General features: G+C 45.3%; 1 non-coding gene across 1 annotated transcript; it reads left to right on the forward strand.

Annotated features, from left to right (window-relative positions):
- Positions 1-576: 576 nt before the first annotated feature.
- On the forward strand, positions 577-647 carry trnag-gcc (transfer RNA glycine (anticodon GCC)). Its single transcript has one exon. It is a non-coding gene; the product is annotated as a tRNA-Gly (tRNA).
- The last annotated feature ends 12,131 nt before the right edge of the window (positions 648-12,778 follow it).

A 12,778-nucleotide genomic window follows, 5' to 3' on the forward strand; every position in this document is an offset into this window, starting at 1 on the left:
TGACAACAGCAGTATTGGCATTTAAACAAGGCCAACACACAAGGTAATCCTGATGAACGACTACTTCGAACAGGCCACTGGGACATGATTCGCTTGCCCTACTAATTGTCCATCTCATTCAGGTTGCTTAGTCAATGAGGCGTTTCAACAGGGCATACACACACAAACACACAGATTTTCTGAACGATCAAGCAGGATGTGGAAGTTGCTCTTTATTTGGGATAAAACAAGTACATAAGTGAAGAAGCCTTAGCAGAGGATGGTTTCGATCCATCGACCTCTGGGTTATGGGCCCAGCACGCTTTCGCTGCACTACTCTGCTAACCATTGAAGAACTCCCATTCACAGGGGTTTTCAAATGGACTTGCTTTTAGTTATTTTTTAGTTTAGTTTTAGTTAGTTCGTTTTTGTTAAGTTAACAATCCATTAAAAATCTTGTCAACCTTGTGGAGCCCCATATTATGTGCCCCTCGAAAAAGGGTTTTTACTCAAGATCAATAAGTGTTCCTCGTCTTCCATCTCTTACCAGGAGGCATACCCTCACTCCCTGTGAGCATAGGTGTCACGACAGCTTGAGCATTGGTGGTTCAGTGGTAGAATTCTTGCCTGCCACGCGGGAGACCCGGGTCCGATTCCCGGCCAATGCAGAAAATGAATTCTGGTGTGCTAGAGTTCTGGTCCTTTGAAGCGTTTTTATGTCACTTCTACCAATAGACAGTACTGATTGCAATTGTAAACTCAAGGACAATTACAATTCATTATGAATCTATTCAACCTTGTGTAGCATACCCTCGAGCATTGGTGGTTCAGTGGTAGAATTCTCGCTTCCCACACGGGTCTGATTCCTGGCCAATGCAGAAAGTGAATATGGTGTGCTAGAGTTCTGGTCCTTTGCAACTTTGTTATGTCACTTATGCCAATAGACAGCACTGAGGATGGAAGGACTCCTTTGTTCTCCCAACAGCATGAGGCTCTCATTGACTTTGATTTTGAAATTGCACAATATTTTGTGTAATACACTTTTCATTAGAGTTGTCTTTGTTCTTTGGGCTTACTTTATTTTTATGCTGAAAATACAGACATTCAATACTGTATTACTTGCTGTACTTACAGTATGCAATATATTTGCTGTACTGTGTTGTGAATTATTTACTTTTATTTATGGCAAAATGATTTTCTATAAGCAATAAACATTTTTTTCTCTGTAACTACATGCCCTGGATGCTCAGGGTGTTGCCCTGGTGTTCTCAATTTTTTGATGTAGTGTCTAATGAATGCTGATGAGTGTTTATATATTGACTGGCTGTGTTTATGTTTTGAAAGCATTTTTTGATTTTGAGCACATATCAAATGGTTTTGAGGCAAGTGTTTGATTTTGTCAGAAGAGTCAGGAGTTTTGTGAATGTAGCTTAAAGACTGGGTTTTGTGTTTAATGTTTTGAGAATATAGGTGAAGGTTTTAAGAAATGTGTCTTAGCAATTGTGAAAAACTGTAATGTAGTCTCTAGTTAGTGAGTGAGTGTGAGAGAGAGAGAGAGAGAGAGAGAGAGAGAGAGAGAGAGAGAGTGTGTGTGTGTGTTTGTGTGTGTGTGTTTGTTTTTGCTGTTTACGAGGACTTTTGACCTGAATACGCACCAGCACTATGGGGACATTTGGGTTTATGAGGACATAGGCCATGTCCTCATACTTCCGACAGTGTAGATGTCATTTACTATGTTCCAGAAGCTCCCTCTCAAATTTTGGCGCCATGTCTTTATATACCACAAAACCCTGAAATTTTACCATACACAAGCTGTGTCCCAATGGGAAGGCTGCATCCTCCGAAGGACTCGTCCTTCGAAGGACCCAGCCTACCCAGCCTTCGAAGGACGCTCCGCATGTAGCCTTCGTAGGATTCCCGAATTGCGCATCCAGGTGTTCCCGATTACCGTTCCTGGCGCCAAGCAACGGTGCGAGAGTAGCCTACGGCTGCCATCTTGATAAATCATTTTATATAATTGAATAAACAGTATTTTGTTTATATTTTACTGGAGGACATGGTGAGGATGTTTCAGTCATGTATTTTCGGCTTTAATAGCCGGATCATGGCCAGAGGTTTTCTGCGTCCCAATTCAGAAGCTGCTTCCTGAATTGCCAGATTACACTTTAAACTGTTCAAGTATTGGGTGTTAACTTACGTAAATAGTGTAATGAAAAGAAAAGAAAACATACATGGGCATTTGGTTCAAATGTTCACTTATATCTTACCTTGATGTGATTTTGTAGGCTAGTGTATTGTTTTTATTATGTAGCATAAATGGACAATATAAATGATGAATATGAATATGGTAAATATACATTTAAACCCCGTATTATGGAGGGAAAAAACCATCCATCTGTGGGAAAAAACAAAACAATCCGTGGCGACGGTTGTGCAATCCGTCCCTTCAGTTTATAAACTGTACTCACAATATTTTTTATGTGTAAATAAAAATAGACAATTTTATTGGTGTAAATTCACAATAACCAGAAAACTTTGTGCTTTTGTAAAATAAAATGAAAAATCAGGCACGCTTTCATGATCTCCGTGAACTGGAGCGCGTCTCAAAAATGAACTAAAACAAAATATAGCCAACCTATACAAGCTTGAAATGTCCACTTTTAAACTAACAAATTCGAATCTAATTTCCAGGTTCTAATTTGGCCTTAGAAAACCAGTAATATCGACATTTCTTCCCTATAAATTTGTGAATATTTCAAATATTTAATAAAGGGGAAAAAAGTCATAAACAAAATTTTTTTTTTTTTTTGCACAGCATTTGGTGTGTACAGTTCAAATTCAAATTTTGGTGCTCAACTTTGCGTTTTAAAAATAGCCTAACAACCGTTCATTTTTTCGTTTTTCAATTACGGGTTAAAAAAAGAAAAATGAATGGAGGCAAAAGTACATGGACCTTATATTATTAAATATTTCAAATAATGTAGGCTATTTGTAGAAAAAGTTAGTGTTGGGTCCGTGTACTTTTGCGTCCATTCGTTTTTGCACAAATAAAAGTAGTTGCGAATGATGTATTAATATTTTCTGTATGACCAGAAATGATAGAGTAGCCAATTTTAAGTTGTTTCCACTGTTGATAGAAAAATGCAAGTGTCCGCGCCCGCGCCTCCACACTTCACACAAACACTTGGATATGCGTCAAAATCTTGTTTATCTTAGCCCTGTATTATTATTGTCTAACCTGTACTATGACTGACATTTGACAAATTGCTTTGTTCCTTTTTTTGATAAAAGCGGCTTCTAAATATGTAGCCTAGGCCTACTAATAATAATAATGATAATTACTATTATTATTTTTTTGTTTATAATTATAACTATAAATGAGTTCACTGAAGACAGTAGGCTAATATGTTAATCATAAAATAATTTATGAATGCTTTATTTTTATATAATAAAACCTAACCTTGTGTTTGTGTTATATTTCTTCTTTATATGTGAAGTCTTTTTTTGCTTATTCTATTATACTGAGCTTTTTCCTTCCAAAAATGGAGTTTTAGAAAATTGAAGAAATTATCCATTTTAAAAAATGAAGTTTAAACACAATGCAAAGCATCCCTCATAAACAGGTGGACTGGTTGAATCCTCGTGGGCACGATTTGTTAAACCGAGGGAACAGTTTAAGAATTCGTGAGTAGGCCTACAGTTTATAAACTAAGGGGACGGACTGCACAACCGTCGCCACGGATTGTTTTTTCCCCCACAGGAGACTTTCTGGGCTCCGTACTACGGTAATATAAAACCCAGTTGAATATAAAAAAGTCCAGTTCAAATGTTACTCCCGCTCGTCATCGGTAGCTGTCACAGTTGCTAGGCGACATGAACAATCATCCTTCATTTTTTTAAATAAAAGTGCTGTCGTCACCGGCGTGCAATGACTTATGGGGTAGGATCGGGGAGGATAGACCGCGAAGGATCCATTTATGTATCCTTCCTTTCACGGGGAAACGAAGGGTGCATTTGGTGTCGCTTTTGAATCAGGGTAGCCTTCTTCGCGCCGCGATGACGCAACCGGGCTTTGAATACGGCCTTCGAAGGATGCGAAATTGAATTGGGACAGCCTTCATCGCGCCGCGGTGACGCAATCGGCCTTCAAATGCGGCCTTCGAAGATGCAGCCTTTGAATTGTGACATCCTTCGTCGCGCCGCTGTGGCGCAATCGGCCTTCAAATGAGGCCAATAAGCCTTCAAATACGGCCTTCGAAGGACGCAGCCTTCACATTGGGACACAGCTAGTGTGTATCCCTGATTTCGCGAGTGTCACCCCTGGAGCCAGATCCTGGTATTACACCTGCGTCATCAAAAATTTGCATTTTTTTACACAAGTGTATGCTTTGAGGCCTGTGATTGGACAGATCGATAACAGTTGGCGGGAAATCGTGAAAATAAAATGGCGCCGGTGGGTGGAGCTTCATTCAGCACTGCTTGCTTGACTGCATCACTGCATAAACGTGAGTTAATATACAAAATACTAAGTAATGTTATAATTCTCAATAATTTATCGATTGTGAATAAAATATGTGATGCATAGTAATCCTGCAATGAAACGCATTCCTTAAATATCATATAATAAATTATGAAAATAACTTGAAAGCAGTAATCAGTCAGTTTAATAGAGAAATGTGAACTGACAATTATCTCATTAGCTTATTTCCAATTAATAATAAGTATGAACACACTGTTTACTCATAGGCGTACATCATAGATGCTAATTTAAATACGTATTTATATTATTTTTAAGTTTATTTTATAATATGGTAATCAGTGGTGTAGTGATGCGTCACTTTAATTCCCAGGTTGGACCAGAAACTGCACACGAGAAGACCCGTTTTATCCATTGCACCAGGCTGTTTGAAGCAACTATTACTGAAAAGGTATGTTATACTGCTGCTTAATCGCTTGTGGGTCAGTCTGGCTTGTTTGTGCATGTCTCGCAAGATATTTGCTGGTCATTTTGCAGTCAGAAAGCAGCTATAGAGCTGGGGCGTAGACGTCATGGAACGGTGCATTGTGGGTATCAGCGGCCATTTTAGAGGTAACGCAAAGGCCGGTTTGGAATAAGGTAATAGCGTAACCGGCCGATCTCTGGGTTAATAAAGGAGTTTACTGATTTAAAAACGATTGCATTGCTCCAGAATGAACAGAACTGTGTCCATGGCAACACTCTGTTTTTCATGGCAACTGTGTGTTATATGTAGCAGTGGTCTGTTATCAAGAAATAACAGATCGCATTCAACATTAGTATTCAACCAAGCCATGTAATAATAACAATTAAACTACAGAGCTCCAGCAATAGAATAATATTTAAGCTATTAGTAATAATAAAGCATTTTAACTACAAGCTGTAAACTACAGCTTCAGCAACAGAATACCATTTAAGGTCCAGTACAGAGGAGTCTATAGCTAGAAAGTACCACTGCATTTGTGTGTCTATTGGCTGATGCTTTCTAGAAGTGTAAGGTACAAATTATGCCATAGCCTGTCAGTATTACACTAACCTAGTCTATCGACCAAAATCTAGATGAAGAAACGAGGTGACATTTAGGGTGGCCATACGTCCGGATTTTAAGCCCCCTGTCCGGCGTCCGGCGCAGCCTCAAGCCGGACACTCATTTGTCCTCCTTTCTGGAGTTGTGCTGAATTGTTTGAAAAAATTAACCAATAAAAATCCCGCATATTGATAGCGGCTCCCTGATGCCTGTAAATTAGTTAAAATCTTCCGGAATCTAGAGCTCGCGAGCTCCAAACCGTGTAGCGTGCGCACGACAGAGAGGGAGTGTGTGTGCAAATGTGCGTGTGTGCCTCACGAAGCCCATGTAAACACTGCATCAACAAAACCGATCACCAAAATATATAGCCGTGAAATGACTTCTTGCAGGTTGGGATATCTGCTGATTTGGCTAACAGCAGCTACATCAGTATAACAGCTTGCTCCCAAAACACAGCAACGTACTTACTGCTTTAACGTTAATCTGAACAGCAGAATTTTAGTTAACTGCTAAATGAATACATTCAATGTAAATGTAGCTAGCTAGTTAACTCTGGCAGCTGGAAATCTATTGACCATGTGATAAAAATATCAGTTAGCCATTAGCGCTAACAGAGTTGACTACAAAGCAAAGCAAAAAGACCACCACTTATATGATTTAGGAGGCGTTTGCCCTGTCGATCGTGAGACCGATTACAGCAGTTCACAATACAGCAATACTGAACCATTTTCCAAAATTAAACCTAAATTAAACCTAATATTATCTAATGACCAACGTAATTACGTACTGCCTACTATACAGTACATCTACTTCCGTACCGTGATTCCCACAATGCATCGCGAAGTGACGAAACGATCCCGAGCTCTATAGCGCGATGCTAACGGCGCTAGCATAACGTTAGTCATTGTCAACAGATTGCAATAGAGAATCAGCATTGTTTGTCTGTTTGAACTTGTTTTCGATTTCAATAGATTTGTAACTGCAACTTTTTGAGCACATAAATTACTCTATCCATCATAATAATGCATTGTCATGACATCTGTTGAAGGGGAGGGGGATGGATATAATATATATATATATATATATATATATATATATATATATATATATATATATATATATATATATATATATATATATATATATATATATTATATTAATAATACCACCCAGTGCAGTATTCTGACATGCCGCTGTTTATATAACTAGTTCTGCTGGGTATTAAAGAGATTGTTCAAGATGCGCTCTTGTGACTCCTGAATGTAATAACATATATTCTGTAACAATAGAACTGTCAATGTTTATACTGAAAACAAACTTGCAAATGAAATGCAATATTCACAATTATTGAGGTTTTTTTTTCTGTGACAGTAGACACATCAGATACCGTAATGGCTGAAGTTAAAAGGCGAAAGAGAAAGCCAAAGCCTCTGGACGAGGCCATACAGTTTTCCCTTCTAAAAAAGGACAAAGAAGGGCTTGATGGCAGATTTATTAATGATTATAAAGGTCAGTTAAATAAGTGAGGTTTTTTTTCACATTATATGCTATTTACAGTGATGATTTTACTTATTCTCTGTTGTTGTTGTTTAGGGAGAGGTGTTTTTAGTTGAAACTGAGTTTGAGAAGGGAGATTTCCTGCTGGAATACAGAGGAGACCTCGTAAGCAAAGAAGAATGTGAGCGGAGGCAAAGAATATATCATGACGCCCTCAAAGTATTCTTGTTTGAGTTTCGTTATGATGGAAAACTCCTCTGGTATGTACGTATGTAACGGGAGGAGAATACCGATTTTTGACAACCTGTGGGGGTGGTTTAAAGGGTTAGTTCACCCAAAAATGAAAATTAAGTCATTAATTACTCACCCCCATGCTGTACCAACCCCGTAAGACCTTCGTTCATCTTCGGAACACAAATGAAGATATTTTTGATTAAATCTGAGAGGTGGATCACTGCTACATAGGCTGCCAGAGGGAATGAAACTTGACGGCCCAGAAAGTCATTAAAGAACATGTTTAAATATTCCATGTGCCTATAGTGGCTCAACTATAAGTTTATCAAGCGACGAGAATACTTTTTTTCCGAAAAAAAAAAACATAAATAACGACTTTATTCGACTATTCCTTTTCTTCCTTGTGGGCCTGAGACGAGAGTTCAAGAGATTTCCACGACGCATGTTGCATCTCGGATCTTTGCCGAAATGAAGGCAAGCACTAAGTGCAACTTCGCATGGAAACAGCCTTCCCTCTCTGCTGAATTCCAACAGATACTTGAAGAGCTGGTCTGAGGTCTATGACTTGCATTCTGTACACATCCAAACGAACGGACAGAGAAGCCAGGGCTGGATCTGCATCCTCCAGGGCAGCGCTTGCAGGCTCACCACCTGCTCCTATTACGGGAGAGGTAGGAACCTTGGGCACAATCCGAGCCGGGGTCTCAGCTTGTGAGAGTTAGCCGGCCCAGACTCCAGGCACAATACGTTGACCGAAAGCGAGCAAGTCCCTACCCTCTAGTAGAGACCACGCGAGCAGGAGAACTGATATAACAGAATTTTTAACTCACTGCCTGCAGTGGCTCAGGGGCGGTCTCTGCAGTGCAGTCGCACCAGGGACAAGGCCCAAGAGGATAAAGAGGGACACAAGGATTTACAAGACCTTGCTCCTCAGGAACCTGACGATCAGAACGTGCTTCTGCATACTTCTGCAACACGATGAGCGTCGTTTAAACACCGAGGCAACATCATTTTGAGGGTGAAGGAAAACAGCCTACTGCAACCCATTTTGCAGGAAAGAGAGCACTGAAGTGATCGAAAGCTTTCAGGATCTCCTCTGGAGAGAAGACGCACTCAACGACTAGGTTCCACTTCTAAAGGCGTAAGCACGCTACCCAATTCTAGGGGGTGCTCGCAGAAGTGATGGTAACTATCACATGTTCTTGTGATAGCCACCTGAACCTCCGCGTTCAGATGTAAGACCACCCGGAATCTCCGGGGGAAGAACGCGTGTGCCATCGTGCCCCGTCCCCGAAAGAGTTCTCAGGGGAAGTCAGGAAGGCTGTTGAAGGGAACCAGGTCTAGTTGGGCCAATAAGGGGCAACTATGAAGACCTGTTCCTCTCCTGACTTGGCACGTAGGTGCAAGCGACGGGCGCAAAAGACAGGAGCATTGCTCAACACAACATGTGAAGATCACTGGGCTTCAGGAGCATTTTCTGCTCAGCACTTGGGTGTGACAAGTTCACTGAGCTTCAGGAGCATTCCTGCTCAACACCTGAGTGTGATAAACTCACCGAGCTTCAGGAGCATTTCTGCTCAACACTTGAGTACGAAGAACCTCACTGAGCGACAGGAGCATTTCTGCTCAGCACTTGAGTGTGACAAGTTCACTGAACTTCAGGAGCATTCCTGCTCAACACCTGAGTGTGATAAACTCACTGAGTTTCAGGAGCATTTCTGCTCAACACTTGAGTGCGAAGAATTTCACTGAACGACAGGAGCATTTCTGCTCAGCACTTGAGTGTGACAAGTTCACTGAGCTTCAGGAGCATTACTGCTCAACGCCTGAGTGTGATAAACTCACTGAGCTTCAGGAGCATTTCTGCTCAACACTTGAGTGCGAGGAACTTCACTGAGCACCAGGAGCATTTCTGCTCAGCACTGCGTGTGATGAATTCACTCAGCTACCTGTGATGGACTCACTGAGCTACAGGAGCATTGCTGCTCAAAACCTGAGTGCGATGAACTTCACTGAGTTTCAGGAGCAATTCTGCTCAACATGAAGAGTGATGATTTCACTGACTTGCAGGCGCAAGGCGACCATGAGTCGCAGTCACTTTTAGAAGGCTCACTGGGGTTAAACGCATTTCTGCGGGCCCCTGGGGCAGCTGAGTCCCAGTGTTTGTCCAAGGGTAGTCCGCTCGGTTTACCCAAACACTGGCGGAAAAATAAAACCGGGGGGGGGGCAACTGAGCGGCCCCGGAATGGTCATGACCCAGCCGGACCCAGGGGATGGAGTCTCCACTTGCCCTGGCTATAACTGTCGTGAGGCTCGATGGCGGCACGATTGAGTAAGCGGGAGGAGTGGAACAAGGCGCCCTCAGAAGCGTCTGACTCCAAGGAGGAGGTGACGGGTGAGTTTGTGACATGCAGGGGAAGCTTGCGCAACGGTCGCAATGTCTAACAACTCGAGGCACGAATGCCCGTGTAGTCGGGGGTCGCCCAGGCCCCCGTTAAAACACGCCCTTTGTACATGGCCCCTCTGTTGAAGAGGGTTTGGCAGCAGACCGGGATGAACTATAGTCACACAGGGTGAGCTGCTCTGCCACGGTCACCTCGGGACTCGATCGTGAAGCTAGCGCTGAAGCGGTCACATATGGAGGGAGCCAAAGGCTGCGACTACCATATACCCCAGGAGCCTCTGGAAGTTCTTTCAGTGGGACCCTTTCTCACTTCAACACCAGCTGAACACATTCTCATTGGAGAGACATGTTGGACCGAGTACCTCTCCAAAACTAGAAAAGAGATACTCAGCCCGTGGGCGAGATTACTCTCTTCCAGTTGACCTGAAGACCCAACGGGCTCTGGAGCACTCGAGGGGAAGGACACTGTACTGATACTCCACCCTTAGACGCAACACACAGGATGGCCTGCGGTGCGGGAGGTAGAGATCTGAAGCACCTGTCTTTCAGGTCAAAGCTGCAGACCAATCTTGGGCCAAGATGGTCACGACCCACCCCCTAGTAGCACGAAGAACGAGTTTACAACTGGCCTTCGTACCGGCTGGAGGAGCGGCTATATCAAATCCCTCGCCAGCAGGATAAGATAAGCACGCACAAGTCAGGAGCACTGCTCAACACTCGGTGTGATGAATATCACTGAATTTTCAGGAGCACGTCTGCTCAACACCTAATGTGATGACTATCACTGACTTGAGCGGGGTAGCCGAGCCTGAGGTGGGGCAGCAAAGTAGAGAGAGTGGTGTTAGTGTGCTGTGCAACACTTACCTGTCTCCACAAGCGGCAGGGGGCGCGTGAGAAGGCGGATGACCGGGTCCTCGAACGCACCAAGCTGCCTGCTGGCGACCAAGGGGGAGCTGAGGGGTGTAAGGCTATACAGGGTCACACCCGCCAGACTGGCCCTCTTGGGACCCAGGAACAGATGAAATTGCTCTCTCTTTGAAGTGTGGGTACCGCTTGCTCCGCTTTTTTTTTTTTTTTTTTAGGGAGCCAGCGGCGGAACAGACACACACACAAACAAAGGCTCCACCCGGCCCTCACCCGGGGGGAGGGAGTGATCGTGCCACTCCAAGAGCATCTCATCCATTCCTGGGCGGCCCGCTCCGGAATGCTTTCGTTTTCTGTCGCTTGCCACCTGGCTTGGCAGCGCCTGGAGCGGGCTGGGCGTCTCTACTGCGGCCGGCTCCCTGCTGAGGCCTGGGTGGAGGCTGCTGCGGAGGGCCAGCAGGAGCGGTGGCCGGAGAACGCCCACGGCGACGAGCAGGCGGAGGAGCTGCCACCGGCGGCGGGTGGAGGCAGCAGCTGGCCACCGGGGCAGGATGTGCCGGATGACCTCCGTCTGCGCTTGAGCGGCAGAGAACTGTTTGATGCAGTTCTCCACCGCGTCGCCGACCAGCCCAACCTGGGAAATTGGGGAGACCAGGAACCGAACCTTGTCCGCATCCGCCATACCAACCAGGCTGAGCCAACGAAGGCGCTACTGGACCACCAAGGTGGACATCGCCAGACCGATCACGCACGCTACGACACCCGTACCCCGGAGGGTGAGGTCGGATGCAGTGCGGTGCTCACCTATGAGCGCACGGTCTGGATTACCCTCGTGCATGCCATGGGTGCCCTAGCCTGCAGCAACGCCATGGCACGCAAGAGGAAGGGGCTTGCCCACAGGCTTTGTAAGCTCTGCCCGTCGGAACGGACGAAACTCACAGGCCTTAGGGGGGAGACGAGGATCCCCCCAAAAGGCAGCGGCCGCCGGACACAGGTGCACCTGTGTCGACAGACCGCTCCAATGGAGGGACACCTCACAACCCTTCACCGTTCCTCCATCAAGGGTAATGAGGGGGAAAAGCTATTCAGGCAGTTTCTGGCAGAGAAAGATGCTGTTCACCACCTGATAAGCTCTCCATACATTTCGGGAAAGAAAGGCACTGGGGCGGCGAGCTGAGAACCAGCGCGGCCCGCCCCAAGATACCAAACTCCAGATTCCAACCGAGACTGAACGGGACACGGTGGAGGTTCCACTCGAGCCCGGCAGCCTCGGCGGCCCGTTTCAGCATAGCTGATAATTCTGGATCCGGCTCGGGCAACATTGAACTCCCGGAGGGAGACAATGCAGCCGAGTCATCATCTCTAGAAGTCAGCTCACCCTCCGATGCTACAATCGGCGTCCTGTCCTCCAGGGGAGCCCCGAGTGAAACCGCTGGCCCACCCATTACAGATGGACCAGCAGACAACACAGGAGGCTCCAGTGGTTGCAGTGGAAGGGAGGAGTGAGGAGCCCACAGGGAATGGTTACCGGGCGGGACATCCAACACTATCCTCCGGTCACCCATCCCACACAGCACCCGAGGGTGGGGCATGGTAATGGGGACTCGCTCTCCGCGAACGAAGGCGAGTCTCGCCCTCAACACTGCGACAGTCATGTTCCCACAGTGAAAACATGAGCTGTCCACAAAAGCTGTCTCAGCGTGCTGGAAGCCAAACACGTGACACAACAGTTGTGACCATCAGAGAGAGACAGGGAACGACCGCACCCAGAAACGCACGGGCGGAATGACATCTTGAAAAAGACGCAAACGCACCCGTGTTGCTCTTTCAGAAAATAGGACCGTCACCAGTGCCGGAGCACACAGGGGAATGACCGCGGCAACACTGAACAGAGAACTGAAACAGTGAAGCACTCACTTTTCCGCCCTCTAACCAGCCATCAACACACACAAACATTTAGAAATTTGTTGCTGTTAAAACAGCAGTTGAGAGCTCAAAGCTCGCGATCACCGCTGCACTCGCGCTGTAGAACACCAGCACTGGGAGAGTCTTCCTGAAGAACACCGACACACTCGCTCGTTGTAGACAACAGCACTCTCAGAGACATCAAACGATCGGCTCCGAAGCGAAAGGCAACTAGTGCGTGCATCCACTTCCGTATTTATACCCGCGCCGCGGGGGCGGAGTGTGTGATGCGAATCACGCACGCCAATTACATTGGCTCGTTCAATAGTACTCGAAGAAGACAGGCTCTCTA

Source organism: Siphateles boraxobius, unplaced genomic scaffold, assembly GCF_051911475.1.
Source record: "Siphateles boraxobius isolate OS27281-9 unplaced genomic scaffold, OSU_SipBor_1 100, whole genome shotgun sequence".
NCBI lineage: Eukaryota > Metazoa > Chordata > Actinopteri > Cypriniformes > Leuciscidae > Siphateles > Siphateles boraxobius.